The sequence below is a fragment of the Mus musculus genome, chromosome X (assembly GCF_000001635.26).
Source record: "Mus musculus strain C57BL/6J chromosome X, GRCm38.p6 C57BL/6J".
NCBI classification, from domain to species: Eukaryota; Metazoa; Chordata; class Mammalia; order Rodentia; family Muridae; genus Mus; species Mus musculus.
In genome coordinates this window covers 78,553,912-78,570,963 of record NC_000086.7, presented here as the reverse complement: position 1 = coordinate 78,570,963, position 17,052 = coordinate 78,553,912, and the positions used below count along the sequence as shown (strand labels likewise).

The window sequence follows — 17,052 nt, the reverse complement described above, 5'->3', positions numbered from 1 at the left end:
CCCTATGGTGATAACATATCCAGTTATGTTGAGTGTAGACTATCCATCTAAACTGGGGTACCCTGCTTGCACAGGCCGATTAAGGAAATGATTCCATGTATTCAGCTGTGTAGACACTCAGTAGCCTTCTTAGTCATTATTCAAGGGGGCTCAGCCTGCTCTATGAACTGATAGCAAACTGATAGCAGCCATCAAGGAGGCAAGACTTGAGAGGTCCTGAAAGCTTTTTCTCACATTTCAAAATAAAAGTATGTATATAGAGATGCAAACAGTGTATGTATGGGGGGATCAAGATCCTCCTGTAGTCAGTCTCTAAGAGGATAATGTATGAAGATATGAATACAGCGGAGACTCAGAATTTAGAGATAATAAGGAAGGAGGAGTTACTCCTGAGGAAAACTGCAAGCAGAGTACAGTTATTCAAAGAGATGCATGTCATCAGGATTGCTGTTTGCAAGACCATAGGGATAGGGCTTCCCAAGCTCTTTGACACTTCATATCACACCATGTGCCTCAAATGCTGGGCATGCAGCTACAGGATTTGATGCCTAAGAAAGCATCAAAGCATCAAATATACTTGATTTCAGTCTTCTTTGGCCATATCTCTTTCATTGCTTCCATTCTTTCATTTCAGAATAGAAATGGTTTACTCTGTGCCATTTTATACTACAAATAGGAGGTCAGACTTAAGAATGACATACATTGTGGGTAGGATAGGTAGGAGGATGGTTCAGCACTTAAGAACATTTGCTGTTCTTATAGAGAACCAGGGTTCAGTTCCCAGTGCCCTCATAGTGGCTCATAAATTGTATATAACTCCATTTCAGGTGATTTGATGCCTTCCTCAGACCTCTGTGCACCAGGCATGTACATGTTGTGCATACATATAAATCAACTGTTTATGAAAACAAAACTATATACATCATTTAAAAATTATATATGATAAACTCTAATTTCAGCATTTATTAAGTACTCTTGAAATACGTGGGTCTTGTACAGGCTTTATCCTTTGTAATTTTTAAAGCATAAGTATTATGCTTATTAAAAATGTTATCAAGCATAATTAAGTAACCAAAGAGCCATAAATTAGATAGGTAAACATAGATCTTAAAATGTTCATAGTTGCTCTGCTTTCTCTATATTGTCTGGTAATTGTGATTATAAAAAGATAAGGAGATATTGGAATATATTTTATGGGGGTATGGTGAGGTGTAGGGGAAGGAAGTGCCTTGGCAGTCCCATGCTGAGGCTTCCCTTTTCTCTGAGGAACTAGATACACAATGTTATAGTATAAAATAGAGTTTATTTAGGCCATGGGAGGGGAGTTAAAGAGTAGTAAAGGCAGAAAGAAGGAGAGAGTAGAGAAGAGAGTAGAGGCTGGCCATGACCACGTGGAGAAGAGGGAAGGGAATGGGGAGAGAGAGAAGGAGCAAGAGGTAAGAGAGAGAGGAGGGGGCAAGCATTCCCCTTTATAGTGGGCCAGGCCTACCTGGCTGTCGCCAGGTAACTGGGGAGGAGCATACCTGGCTGTTGTCAGGTAACTCTGGGGGTGGAGTCCAGACAGAATACCCATAGTAAAACTTGGTATAGCCATTTTTAAGATCATTCAAAGACTTGTGATGAACTTTTCTTAGTATGTACTATCTTCTTGAAAGGTTTGAAAATTAAATGGACAAAAATTGAAATAACAGTTTGAACTCTTAGACTTCAGTGCTTCATATTTATAACTTTGGAATTCTTTGTGAAAATGTGTTATATCTAAAACACTTGACTCGAAATAAGTTAACTGGTTTCTATTTCTTTTCATATTTTAAGACTGTCTTAGAAGACAAGATGTGTGTTATTTTCTAGAATCCTGGATAAGCAAATGTGACTCAAGTTTCAGAAACAATATCTTGTTCAAAGCACTTTATAGTCTATCAATCTCTTTCAATGTAGGTCCAATATGCCTAATCTTTCTGGTTTGTTTCCTAGTGTTAGACATTCCAAATCTGTAGAAAACTATATGAATATCTTATCACAGTAATTTACTGTGACTTGTGTGATTCTGGGAGAAAGCAGGAAAAGTGAGAAATGTAAGCCTAGTTTTAGAATTTGACATCACTGGAAAAATCAGTTAATGGAACATATGACAACTTTCTTTTCTAAATTACTATTACTTATGGAACCAATAATCATGTTGGTAAGAATATTTTGACTTTTTGTTTGTTTGTTTGTTTGTTTTGTTTTTCGAGACAGGGTTTCTCTGTATAGCCCTGGCTGTCCTGGAACTCGCTTTGTAGACCAGGCTGGCCTCGAACTCAGAAATCTGCTTGCCACTGCCTCCCGAGTGCTGGGATTAAAGGCAGTGTGCCACCACGCCTGGCTTATTTTGACTTTTTAATTGTAATTTTATCCTAATTCAGTTTTAAATTCCCTTTTCCCTTACAATTGACAAGATAGTATTGCTGTAGAAGTCGCACAAATATCTCAGATTCACAGTCTGATAAGGCAAGTATTTGTTGCTTCAGATATGAACAATATTTCAAAAAGTCTTAATGGATTTTGAAGTTTATTTTAAAAAGCAAATGACAATATTTGTAAGAAGTATTAATGTCTTCTTTATGTTCATTTCTTGAATTCACCAATGAGATTCTGAATAGTCCATTCATATTGTTCTTATCCCAGTTCAGAGATCCTTGTTTCTTTCCTAATAGTATGTAGTCATGTTCTTTTAACTGATATCTCTAGCTCTGTATTACCTATTCTTAACACCAAATCTGTTCATTCAGAGATGTTGAAGCCTCGGATTTGCTGCACCCCCACCCTCTTCACAGAGCTTCTGGGAGGTCCCGCTCAGTATCCCTGCAGATCAGATTGGTTAGTCAGGTTTTATGTGCCTAACATTTCTGAATCATTTGTGCACAAAATTTGTTTTCTATTTTACTTCTACATTTCCTTAACATTTATTTTATTTTAATTAGGTATTTTCTTCATTTACATTTCCAATGCTATCCCAAAAGTCCCCCATAACCCCCACTCCCCTACCTACCCACTCCCACTTCATGGCCCTGGCGTTTTCCCCTGTACTGAGACATATAAAGTTTGCAAGACCAATGGGCCTCTCTTTCCACTGATGGCTGACTAGGCCATCTTCTGATACATATGCAGCTAGAGACACGAGCTCCGGGGGGAACTGATTAGTTCATATTGTTGTTCCACCTATAGGGTTACAGACCCCTTTAGCTCCTTGGGTACTTTCTCTAGCTCCTCCGTTGGAGGGCCCTGTGATCCATCCAATACCTGAATGTAAGCATCCACTTCTGTGTTTGCTAGGCCCCTGCATAGCCTCACAAGAGACAGCTATATCAGGGTCCTTTCAGCAAAATCTTGCTAGTGTGTGTAATGGTGTCAGCGTTTGGAGGCTGATTATGGGATGGATCCCCGGGTATGGCAGTCTCTAGATGGTCCATCCTTTCATCTCAGCTCCAAACTTTGTAACTCCTTCCATGGATGTTTTGTCCCCAGTTCTAAGAAGGGGCAAAGTGTCTACACTTTGGTCTTCCTTCTTCTTGAGTTGCATGTGTTTTGCAAATTGTGTCTTATATCTTGGGTATTCTAAGTTTCTGAGCTAATATCCCCTTATCAGTGAGTACATATCATGTGAGTTCTTTGGTGATTGGGTTACCTCACTCAGGATGATGCCCTCCAGGTCCATCCATTTGCCTAGGAATTTCATAAATTCATTCTTTCTAATAGCTGAGTAGTACTCCATTGTGTAAATGTACCACTTTTTCTGTATCCATTCCTCTGTTGAGGGGCATCTGGGTTCTTTCCAGCTTCTGGCTATTATAAATAAGGCTGCTATGAACATAGTGGAGCATGTGTCCTTCTTACCAGTTGGAACATCTTCTGAATATATGCCCAGGAGAGGTATTGAGGGATCCTCCTGTAGTACTATGTCCAATTTTCTGAGAAACCTCCAGACTGATTTCCAGAGTGGTTGTATAAGCTTGCAATCCCACCAACAATGGAGGAGTGTTCCTCTTCTCCACATCCTTGCCAGCATCTGCTGTCACCTGAATTTTTGATCTTAGCCATTCTGACTGGTGTGAGGTGGAATCTCAGGGTTGTTTTGATTTGCATTTCCCTGATGATTAAGGATGTTGAACATTTTTTCAGGTGCTTCTCAGACATTCGGTATTCCTCAGGAGAAAATTCTTTGTTTAGCTCTGAGCCCCATTTTTAAATGGGGTTATTTGATTTTCTGAAGTCCACCTTCTTGAGTTCTTTATATATGTTGGATATTAGTCCCCTATCTGATTTAGGATAGGTAAAGATCCTTTCCCAATCTGCTTGAGGCCTTTTTGTCTTATTGACAGTGTGTTTTGCCTAACAGAAGGTTTGCAATTTTATGAGGTCCCATTTATCGATTCTCGATCTTACAGCACAAGCCATTGCTGTTCTGTTCAGGAATTTTTCCCTTGTGCCCATATCTTCCAGGCTTTTCCCCACTTTCTCCTCTATAAGTTTCAGTGTCTCTGGTTTTATGTGGAGTTCCATGATCCACTTAGATTTGACCTTAGTACAAAGAGATAGGAATGGACAATTCACATTCTCCTACATGATAACTGCCAATTGTGCCAGCACTATTTGTTGAAAATGCTGTCTTTTTTCCATTGGATGGTTTTAGCTCCCTTGTCAAAGATCAAGTGACCATAGGTTTGTGGGTTCATTTCTGGGTCTTCAATTCTATTCCATTGGTCTACTTGTCTGTTGCTATACCAGTACCATGCAGTTTTTATCACAATTGCTCTGCAGTCAGTATACCTTAGGTCAGGCATGGTGATTTCCCCAGAAGTTCTTTTACCCTTGAGAAGAGTTTTTGTTATCCTAGGTTTTTTTGTTATTCCAGATGAATTTGCAAATTGCCCTTTCTAATTCATTGAAGAATTGAGTTGGAATTTTGATGGGGATTGCATTGAATCTATAGATTGCTTTTGCCAAGATGGCCATTTTTACTGTATTGATCCTGCCCATCCATGAGCATGGGAGATGTTCCATCTTCTGAGATCTTCTTTAATTTTTTTCTTCAGAGACTTGAAGTTCTTATCACACAGATCTTTCACTTCCGCAGTTAGAGTCACGCCAAGATATTTTATATTACTTGTGACTATTGAGAAGGGTGTTGTTTCACTAATTTCTCTCTCAGCCTGTTTATCCTTTGTGTAGAGAAAGGCCATTGACTTGTTTGAGTTAATTTTATATCCAGCTTCTTCACTGAAGCTGTTTATCAGGTTTAGGAGTTCTCTGGTGGAATTTTTAGGGTCACTTATATATACTATCATATCATCTGCATAAAGTGTTATTTTGACTTCTTCCTTTCCAATATGTATCCCCTTGGTCTCCTTTTGTTGTCGAATTGCTCTGGCTAGGACTTCAAGTATAATGTTGAATAGGTAGGGAGAAAGTGGGCAACCTTGTCTAGTCCCTGATTTTAGTGAGATGCTTCCAGCTTCTCACCATTTACTTTGATGTTGGCTACTGGTTTGCTGTAGATAACTTTTATCATGCTTAGGTATGGGCCTTGAATTCCTGGTCTTTCCAAGACTTTTATCATGAATGGGTGTTAAATAATGTCAAATGTTTTCTCAGCATCTAACGAGATGATCATGTGGTTTTTGTCTTTGAGTTTAAGCCTTAAGAATTTGTTTGGGTCTAATCAACCATCTCTGGCTGTCCTGGACCTCAGATTGTACTTTTCCCCTCCCTGAGCAGTGTTCCAGTGCTTCTCTACAGCCCAACACCACCCAGCAATGTATGGGGTAAGGAGGTTAGCCAGGTCAAACTTCCCACTTCCCACCTCCCCAAGCAACCATTCCCTGGGGCAGAGCAACACAGGGCTGACAACCCTATAGTCTAGTTCTTTGCTTAGTTACCATTACAACAATTCAGAGTGTGATATACTATTCTTGCCGCTGTATTTTTATTTTTATTTTTATTTTTCAATTCTGGTGAGAGGAAGGGATATCTGAGTCTTCAGCACACCAGAAAACTCAAGTGCCTGGTGACAAAAATCTCATATAGAATGTAATTTTTTGCTTTTGTTTGCAACACAAACACACTCTTAAAAAAAAGAAAGAAAGAAAGAAAGAAAGAAAGACAAAACCAAACACCAGCAAGAACAAAAACAAACAAACAAAAAAGAGTTTATTATTATATGTATTATTAGTATATGGGTGTTTTGCCTTTATGCATATCAATGCCAAGTGGATAGTATGTAGTTAGAAGTGCAGGCTCTCTGTGCTTATGTGTCTCCTGCTCTTTGAGAATTTCTCACAATGGTGCTGGGAATATGGTGTATGTTCAAAATATTTATATTGATGTATTCAATTACATTGTTGAGTTAATGATACCCATTTAACTTGTCTTTTAAAACAGATATGCTAATGATGTAGGTACTTGAGTAACATGTCTAGTGTTCTGGTCAAAAAGCAAGATTGTTTATTTATTTATTTATTTCAAGCAATACCTCTCTCTCCCTGGGTGGCATTGAACTCATTGTGTATACCAGGCTGGTATGAAGCTCAGACATCTACCTGTCTGTGCCTCCTAAGTGCTAGGATTAAAAGTGTGTGCACTATGCCCAGCTGAGAAAGATAAGTTTTAATGATGTTTTCTTGTTTTGTTTTGTTTGTTTTTTTTTAAATCAAAGTATACTTGATTTTATATAGTGATCCCTACTTTTTTGTTTTACTTGATTTTTAATTATCTTCAAATTTCTCACCTTTTGCTATTTGTTTGAATAACACATTCAATTAATATCATGACTCAGACTGATTTTGCATGTAGAAAGTTTCTCACATTTATATTTAGCCAGATATTTTTTGGGAAGACTCAGGAACATAGACATGATTGCCTTCCATAAACTAAAATCACACAGAACAGAATTTCTCCCCCTGCCTCCTACCAGACTTGTTTTATATCTATTTTCCTTCCCTTCCTTCTTTGTTTACTTAAAAAAAAATAACTTACTATACAAAATTCTAGTATTATACAAATGTTATCGCATTTTGAACAAAGTATATTCTAGTAGATTCTTTTTCGTCATCTCCCCTGTGCTTCCCTAGTCTCATTTTCAAATTTCACGTCCATGTGTCTTTCATTTCTTATATTACTAAATGGGAAGATTATATCCAGATGTCTGGGTAAGAAACAACCTGAGTATAAGCAGGAATGTAACCACAAGTGGAGGTCAGAAAACAACTTTGGGATCTGTTTTCTCCTTCTGCCTTTACATGTATGTGTTCTGGGCATGGATCTCAAACCCTCAGGCTTGCAACACAAGCACCTTTATCTGATGGGCTACCCTACTGGTGCCTCACAGTCGTGTTCCTGGTCTTAGACTTAAAGACCTTAAATTAGGGAGCTAGCAGCAGTCTGTATTACCTTCCCTCAAAGAAATTTCTGTTCTTTACTGCTTTTCTTCTCAGTTACCTTCTCTTCTTCTTTAGCTATACAAATAAGTGCAAGAAAGGAAGCTGTCTTTCATCAGTCTGTCCCTTTTTTTGATCATAATGAACTGAAATGAAACAGTTTAATGCACACTGCTCTCATTCCAAGTGTATATAAAAAGCAGGTATAAAGTTTGAAATTATCATCTTACCTGATATTTAGCATTCCTTTGACTACAATAACCTTATAACCTAGTAAATAATTACTTTGAGAGTTCACACTGTATTGAAGATTTGGCCTGTCCCATTGTCTACTTGTAGTCCTTAGTGAAGATTACTATAGTCTCTTAAACTTTCATTGAGGTTTCATATCTAAAAAAAACTCACAAAGATTATGTGGATTTTCTTCTTCATTGTCCATTTCTTTCCTAACTGGACAATAGCCACAGGCTGTTTAATGATTTTTTTTTTCCTGTTACTTTCAGTCATTAATGAGGGCCTGCCTAGGGACAACACTGTATAGTTTAAGTTAACTCTTACTTGTTTTTCTAGGTCTAGCCAAGGCTTATCTCTCTTGTGGCATAGTTATTGAACTTTAACTGATGTTACATTTTATCCTGTTAAATTACTGCAAGGACAAGTGGTTGTTTTTCTTTTTTTTTTTAAATTTATCATATTGTGGTTAAGATATTTTTTAAACTATTGTGTGACTTATTTCCCAGAAGCTTTAATTAAATTGGATGTTTCTGTATAATATTGGCCATGAAGTCTTGAATCTTAAGGACACTACATTATTTTTATTTCAAGAACTGTTTAACATATCTCTATGTATATTATTATTGTAAGCTATGAATTATATTAAGATGGCTAACAGTTAATGTGCTTCTGGCTTTCTTTTTGGCATAGATAAACCTTATTGTTATGTGATTGTATATTATCTGTTGATAATCTGTATTTAATGAAATGCAATTCCAATTCATTTTCTTGGACTTTCTCCAGCCAGGCAGAACTCAGACAGAGAACATTGATGGGCTTGCCTTATAATCTGAATTTTTCAAAGTATATTGGCATGGATCTTTCTGATAATTAACATAGCTGGATATTTTATAACCATAACCTTTGATTTGATCATAAAATATTTAACAAGAAAAAATAGATTAATTTTAGGAAATATTATCAGACCTTTAGAGTATTTTCCCATGGAACCAAGACTAGGTGACTTAGGAACTCAGTTGATATAAGTCCCTCATTCACTGTACATCACATATAACATCCACAAAGAAGCTGCCAGCTTCAAGGGTGCCTCCATCTGAAGTAAATAATTACCTGACACTCTATGGAAGATATCAGAGAATACTCTATTAGAACCATCAAAACTCACTGAATTTGTTTCTTTTAATCGGTTCAGAGTTGAAACACTGAGTTGAAACACTCAGTGTCCCCTCTTAATATGTTCTTAAAATATTTGAATTAATATTTCTACTTTCCAGAAAACTGATACATTTAATGTGGTGCAGAACAGCAATAACTGCACAACTTTATACAGGCCATGGAGGCCATACTTATCTGTAGTCTCTTCTGTTTGTTATTTGGTTAGTTGGGTTTTGGTTTTTCAAGACAGGGTTTTTCTATGTAGCCCTTTCTGTCCTGGAACTCACTCTGTAGACCAGGCTGGCCTCAAACTCAGAGTCTCAACTGCCTCTGCCTCCCAAGTGCTAGGAATAATAATATGTGCCTCTACAGCCCAGCCTGACCTAGGGAAGAGTCTCATAAATCTTGCTGGAGCAAGGAAGATAAGAAGCTTGATAAACACTTGTTAGGAATTATATGTCTTGTCTCTATGATATAGGAAACAACCTTAAGGTCGTTCCTCATCTGTTTTCTAGTTTCAGATGAGTGAGTGACTTTCTGCTTTGGGAAAATAGTACCACATTGATTTTGTTTTTGCTGTCTATGTAAGTAATAAAATAGGTAAGTCAGTGATGTATATTTACTAATGTAACATAATAATAATGTAGTAATACACATAGGCCTGTTAGCCACTGTGTTGCCACATTAGCGATGTTTGTGTGTCATAGGAAAACATTCACAGGCCAAACAACTCAGCTAGCATGTGTATCTTAGGATATTCCTTGAGGCTTGTGCCTATGTCTGGGCAGAATGGGACCAGAACAGAATTTCGTATTGGAATTAATCTTGACTGATTTTCTTATATTGTCAGACCAAGTTAAAAGAAAAAAGATCTCCTTCATTAGAAATTTTTGTTCACAAAATTGAAGGAAGTTTGCTTCTGAAGCTACCCTCTCTACAAACATATATTTGAATATTGGTAGGAAAGGAATAGTGACAGCGTGTGGGCCTATTCAGATTAGTGCCCTTTAAATATGTTGTTGCCTCCTATTCATCAACCCAGTAGACTGTTCAAGCTACAATACTTTGAATTTCTCTCTCTTAAAAAAAAAAAATCAAGGTTTTACCATATAAGCATTTGCACCTATTCTGGTATTATCTCTGAAAAATAATAGAAGGCAGCATGAAAAAATGTTTTCTAAATTTCATATTTTAAAAAAAAAAATGTTTCTGTAATACTTGCCTGTGATGGTTTGAATGAAAATGGCTCCCATAGGTTCATATATTTGACTCGTTGGTCCCAAGTTGATGGGACTGTTTGGGAGGGATTAGGCCTTGCCAGAGGAAGTGTGTCACTAGGGATGAGCTTTAATGTTTCAGCCATCCCTAGCATACTTCTCTCTGTTTCCTGATTGTGAATCAGGATGTAAGCTTTTAGCTGCTGCTTCAGTGCCATGCCTGCCTGCCTACTGACATGTTCTCCATAACGGTTATGGACTCCTGTCCCTCTATAATTGTTAGATCCGAATAAGCCTTTCATTCTATAAGTTCCTTGGTCATGGTGTTTTTATGACAGTGACAGAAAACCAAATAAATACACTCAATCATCCATTGTATCCATTTTAAACATAGTCATTTGAGACTTTTAAATTTTCTACTAAGCATTGGTAATTGCATTTCAGATTCTGATGTAGTTTCATTACCATATAGTCTCTAATGTTCATTTCATTTCTCTTCAAATTTATTATCTGTAAAATATTTACTTAGATTTGTGTGATTTACTTTCCAGATAGGAAATGTTTGCTGAGTTTTCTCTTCCTTTCTCTCTTCTCTATTTCACACTCACACACACATACACACACAGATGCATGCAAGTCCTCATGTGCTTTGTCTGTCTGTCTGTCTGTCTATCTGTCTCTCTCTCTTACATACACACTGAGTTACTTTTGAAGTAGCTCTTATCTAAATTTTGTCTATGGTTGAAGCCCCTAACAGTCTGGTATCTATAAAAGTGTTTCAGGGCTTAGTCAGAATCACCAGTAGTTAGAGATTCAGGTTTCACCCTGTATTTCTTCTTTCTTTTGAATGATCATGATTCCTTGAATAGATTTTCTCTACTTCTCTAAAGCCAGACTGCTACGTTTGTTTGTTTGTTTGTTTGTTTGTTTTTTCTTTTGCTCTCACTTTTGCCATACATATTTTGTTTGTAAATACTCCTATGCTGAAAGACATACCACACCATCTCACTTCTACCAAGTGAGTGGACACTCTCCAACTTGTGTCAGTCTACTTCTCTGCACATACTGGTAACGTTATTGTGGCAGTTTTTGGCCTTAGTTTACAATTATTTTGCTTTGCATCTCTTCAGGAACTTTATCTATGCTTCAGTTAGAAATGTTGATAGACAGAAGTCTGGACACACTCTCTAGCTCTCTTCCTCCTGCTATTCTTACACTTATCAGTATTTGCCAATATGACTTTTCTTGTTCTGTAAGCCAGAGAAATGAGAGGCTTAGCCCATGTCCTCTCACTGCTCTCTCACTGCTCTCACCATAAGTGCTATATGTAGCCCTGATCAAAAGCGAAGGTTAAGAGCGCCATGTGGCTTTCATCTCTCCTTGAGTTCTTTCTCAGATTCTGTATGCTTCTCTCCCATACCTTAAATTTATTTATTTTTTTATTGTATTTGGATCATTACATTTTGTAATTCTTTTCCTGTTTTTATGTGGGGATCCTATAGGTGCTAAGGTTATCATACCCAGAAATGGAAAGGTTTCAAGCCTGTTTTTCCCCATAGGATGGAAAGGCAGACTAAACCAAGGGAAACACCCACCTCTGTTTTACTGAATCATCTTTTCAAAACCATTTTAGTTACTATTCTTACAGTGTTCAAGACTTTTGTTTCCATATGACAGTGAGTGGGTATAGCAAGTTTTAGATGTAAAAATATCCCTTAGGAGGCTATATAATTCCCACCTCTCTAAAATATATTACATTTGAAAATATGTTGCACAGAATCTGCAGATATTTTGTTTGTTTGTTTGTTTTTGTTTTTTAATAAAAGAGAAAACTATTTACACCAAGTTTTGCGCCAAATGCTTGTTTTTTTAGAAATTGTATCTAATGCAAACTGTATTGAGAAATTATATATTTAATGCATGATAGTGATAGTAGAGTGCATTAATAATGCACCCACTGTAATAAATTACTCAGTAAAATAGCTAAATGTGAACATTAAAGAAAAATAGTTTTAAGTTTTCTTTCAGTAATGTAGATGCTCAGCTATATGTAACATTTTCCTAGGTAAAAATTAGTCTATTATGATATGCTTTATTATATAGTACTATAGAAGTTAAGACACTTGAAGAAATTATCACAGATTTAAAAGTATAGAATAGAAGAGAATGAGAGGTTTTTATTTATGATTTGGAGGAGAGCCTTAAGTGCTCTGTCCTAGGTGATACAGGTAGACTCAGAAACCCTGAAAATATTTGGGGGTTTCTCACTTCCTTAAGTGGTTATCTTGCTGTTGACTCTTGTGACCCATGGCTACTTATCAACTTGTAAGCAGCTTCTTTCTCCCTTAGACATCATGAATTGAAATCAAATGCTCTAAGCTACTTTTAGGCTTTAATTGAAAAAATGACTTAAGACAAGAATGACAAGGCAAGTTAGGCTAAAGAATGTTTTCATGGACAACTATGAATGTGGCCAATGGTATACTTTTCCCCCAGATGGTTAAAAAAGATTCATTTGTAATTTAGTGGATTTTTTGATTCTTTTGAGGATCCAGTTTCATTTCAGTTGATTCTCTAAAAAATACCACATTGATTACTATCCTTTGACTTACTCTCACATCTGCAGTAGATGAATGAAGGCCTCAATTAAATAAGAAGAAAAGAGCTATGCTTTCAAAGGTCTTGCTGCCTATCTCCATATTTATGTTATAGACATAGAGAAAGTCTTATTTAAAATTAATATTAAATTAGAACCCCATTATATGTTGGAATTTTGCAAATACTTGTTGAAAGAGAATCTTCTCCTCAAATTAGCAACAATATTGGTATGTAGGAGGACCTTTTTCTAAGACTGATTTTTCTTGGTGATTAATGTTGGAGCTAGACATTTCAGAGGCAGTTTCCAAGTAAATGAATAGATGGTGAGATAATTTCTTAAAGTTCTTAGATCTAGTCAGTCTCTAGAGACTTTGAAGCTGTGAGTTACAGAGTATTCTGATTTGATCTCCTGGGATCTCTGCCAGATTCATAATTGCATTGAGATTTTTTAATGATCACAAATGATATCATGATGCTTTTCTCTTTATTCTGGAAGTAAGCTGATTACTACAGAGGAAGGAATAAAAATAGATTTTAGTCAGAAGACTTGGAAGATCAGATATCAGGTCAGATGCAACAGCATATCTGATACATACTTAAGTAGTCACTGAGTTGTGACTAATTAGTTTGGTGAAATAGCCTTGGTTATATCCATTAGTATATACACAGTGTGGGACAAGTTTTATATTCATTGCTTTAATCATTCAACCTTGACAGAATACTTGGCCGTGGTACTTTTTTTTTTAAACTTTTGTTATAAAGACAAGTTATCTTTCATTACAGTGTTCTAGGCTCCCAGTCTTCTTTTTTAGCATGGGAATAGAAGTGGGAGGACTGGGCAAAAGGCAGAATAATGTGTTCTTTCCCTTTTGCTCCTGGCAAATAAGTCTTTATTTTCATAATTTTTTTCCAGGTGTAGTCAACCTTATCATTCTCACTGTGTGCCCTTTCATAGAGTGTAAGATGTTTTTGTTGCATTTTTAATGTGTATCTGTCTTTCTTATGCAAGTAGAGAGCTTAATTATTAATTCACCTGCCCATCTTTGTTACACCCACTTAAAACAAAACAAAACAAACGAGGACTACAATCAATAAAGCCTTAGGTAAATATGTAGCTACTTTAGAGAGTAAACTTGAAAATGCCTGGTTCTTAGAGGATGTGTATGTATACACACACACACACACACACACCTTTCTAGTTTTCTAATTTGACAAACAGCATGAAACTCTCTTGTTGCTGTTATTGTTCAAATGACTATATTCCATACAAGAAGAAAGAGGGCAAATAGAAGGAGGATTTGGCAGAATTCTCTCTTACAACGGTCTTATTTATTATATCACTTTGAGAGAGAGAGAGAGAGAGAGAGAGAGAGAGAGAGAGAGAGAGAGAGAGAGATCTATAGTAACAGGAATTTTGCACATGTTTGATTTATACTAAGGACAAAACCCAGAGCTTTGTGCATGCTAGGCAAGTGCTTTACCAGATGAGCTATTATAACTCTCCAACCTCTTCCCTGTTTGCAAAATGTTGTGATATTATTTGTAGAGAGTTTGTTTAATAGATGCATCCAACAGTGATATGGAATAATCACCAAAGAAGACTGCTCAGACCTTGGTTTAAGCCATTAGAAAGTCTTTATTAGCTGGTCAGCAACTATACTAGGTTTTCAGGATCCCAGTATAGCTCTCAGCCTTTCTCAGGGTGAGCTTTTAGGCACAAAACCTATGTTTTGGATTGACATACTTCAGTTCCCAAGAACAGTTAGCAGGAAATGAAACTACAGAAGCCCAAAAACAAAGTATAGTACAGTATATTTAGATTCTTTCCCAGGACTATATGGACTTTGATGGATTAGGCCTTTGTTATAGTTTTGTTGGGTGGTTTTGTCTATGTGTTAAGTTTTACAGCCTAATTGGTACTTCCATCATGGAGTCAGTTGTGCTAAAGACTGGGGCCTAAGCTGGTGCCCTGTTACATTCCCCACTGGTCTTAGTGAATGAGTCGAATCATGGGCTCATCTTATTTTAGTGTAAGATGCAGGACCTTGCTGCTAATACAATCAGAATGAGAATTAAAGGCCCAGCCAGTGTTGATAACAAAGTACTTAGGCAGAGGGACCAAGAGAATAGAGTCTGGTACCAATTATTTTCTCAACTATGGCAATAATTTTTTTCTACTTACTCCTGATCAATTAGTATAGAAACAATAGGTTTTTTCCAAAGCCATATATAGTTTCTTTTATTTCATGAGTGGTCTAAGCCTCTCCAATTATGTAGAGCCATTTCTGCAAGGGAGTGTAAATGTTGTTTTCATCCAGAAACTGAAACTTTTGATATCTCTAGGACATGATCAACCTATCTACTTAGTTTAGAAAGCAGAAGAGGCACATTTAGTCAAACCACTAGTACATGCCAACCAAGTAGTCGCAGAGATCCAGTAATATTGCTATTATCCATATGAATTAACCCATAAGGCAGTGGGCATGGGCATCAGAATAAAGGAAAATGCCTAGGTTAACGGTTTTGGATATTAGACAAGTTCTAGGCCTTTTTAAGTCCTCTAATATTTTTGCGGGGGAGGGCTGCTCCCAGTTACACTGAGCTTTGTCAGTCAGCTGACAGTCTGGTTAGTTCCTAACATGTATAGTACAGGGGATAGTTCTCTTAAGCATAACTGGCAATCCTGGCTAATTTGGGTCAGGGGGAGCTGGACCTGAGCATGATAAACTCTATACCTAGGGACCCTTCCTGAGTTATAGGGTGATTCCCCTGTTTTGTTTGTTTGTTTGTTTTAATGTTTTCCAAAGGCCAGAATCATTTAAAGATTTTTTTTCCCTTTTGGAATCCTCAGTTTTACAATCTCAATTTTTGTAAAGGAAACTACCTTGCTATGGCAATTAGGGTGCCCTCAGTCACAAGGCATGCACAGAATTGAATATTCTTAATTCAAAAGATAAATCCCAATATCTTTCCTTCCTCTAGTATAACCAGATGTTTAAAATGGACATCAGCAAATAAAAGTCAAGATGGAAAGTGGGTTGCTTCTTTGTAGTTACAGTAGCTAATACTTTCTCTGTATCTGTCTTCATCAGTTCCCAGGTTCAGGCCAAAGGGCCATAGGGGTTAGCCCATAACCCTGTATTCATATTAAACACATGTTTCAGGAGAAAGTAGAGTGGAGTATAGAGTAGAAGTTCCTGGAGCCCAATGAAACCTAAATTTCAATGGGTCCACAGTCTAGAAATAATTCATTTGGCAGCATCCATGGCTTCTACCTGCTTGACCTAAGTGAGGTGGATCCATGATGTAATTAATGCCAGCTATCTTTACAAATAAAAGACTGAAGAGAATCACTATCTAGAGTCCTTTCAAAGTTGCTTTAAGTAAGTAACCCTTTAGCTATCTGCCTGATGCAGACAACATCACTGGACTGGAACAAGGGGAAACTGGTAATGGACTTGGAGGTTGGCTGGGTCTCTTGGATAGTCCAATGAATGGAGGACTGGAGTACCTGTAGTGACTTGAAAAAGAGACAGTTAGAAATCTGCCAACTGTTGGTTTCTGTGCCTGGGAAGCAGTCGGGGAGATCTTCCAAACATAATCTCATGGGGGTAAATCCCTCCCTATATGGGGTGTAGAAGGCTGATGCAAAGAAAAGGAAGGGTGCCTATTCATGCTTTGCTGGATGCTGGACGATGAGAGTTTTGTTAAAGTTTCTCTTATTGTCCTATTTATTTTTTCAGCCTTGTCAGAACACTGAGTTCTATATGCACAGTGAAGTTTTCAATCTGTGTCTAAAGCCTTAGCTATTAATTGAGAGATTTTGACTATGAAAGCTGGGCCATTATTGGACCCCATTACTAGGGGGAGGCTAAATCAGAGAACCAGTTCCTGGAGGAGCTTTTTAGCTATTATTTGAGCAATTTCTATTTGGGTGAGGAACACTTTTACTCACCTGGAAAAGGTATTTTTAAAAATTAGCAAATTATTTTGTTCTTCCCCAGATGGCTTGATCTTGGTGAAGTCGTTTTTTTTTTTTTTTTTTTTTTTTTTTTTTTTTTTTTTTTTTTTTTTTCCAGAGTTTGTGGGGATGTTGCTCTCTCATTCTGACCCCATCCTGAGTAAGGGCTCTCTGCTTTGTATTTAGCTAAGGGCACACCTGGCATCTTGCTGAGACATCTCATGATAGACTGTCCAGTCAAGGGATAACATATCTTGGACTGAACAACTCAGAATGTTTGTGGACCCCGGATAAGTAGCCTGGTGAAGGTTAGTTCCCAAAAGTCCTGCCAATTCTTTCTAGGAGTATGATCTTCCCCTCTAATGTCCTCCATTGTGGCAGTTTGAATATGTGTGGCCAAGGGAGTGGCACTATTAGGTGGTGTGGCCTTGTTGGAGTAGGTGTGGCCATGTTGGAAAAAGTGTGTCTCTGT

At 37.2% G+C, this 17,052-nt stretch overlaps 1 protein-coding gene across 14 annotated transcripts in view; it reads left to right on the top strand.

Annotated features, from left to right (window-relative positions):
- Prrg1 (proline rich Gla (G-carboxyglutamic acid) 1) overlaps positions 1-17,052 on the top strand; it is a 134,305-nt gene that overhangs the window by 12,951 nt on the left and 104,302 nt on the right. For 4 of the 14 annotated variants that reach the window (XM_011247634.2, XM_011247632.2, XM_011247638.2 and 1 more), the window contains exon 2: positions 9,320-9,404. The exons of 6 other annotated variants lie outside the window; for them this stretch is intronic. The gene's annotated coding sequence lies outside the window, so the exon portion shown is untranslated. Of the gene's footprint in view, positions 1-9,319; positions 9,405-16,720; positions 16,889-17,052 lie in introns of those variants that run through there. 4 more of the 14 variants (NM_001289683.1, XM_011247633.3, XM_011247635.1 and 1 more) reach the window with 3 other exon arrangements.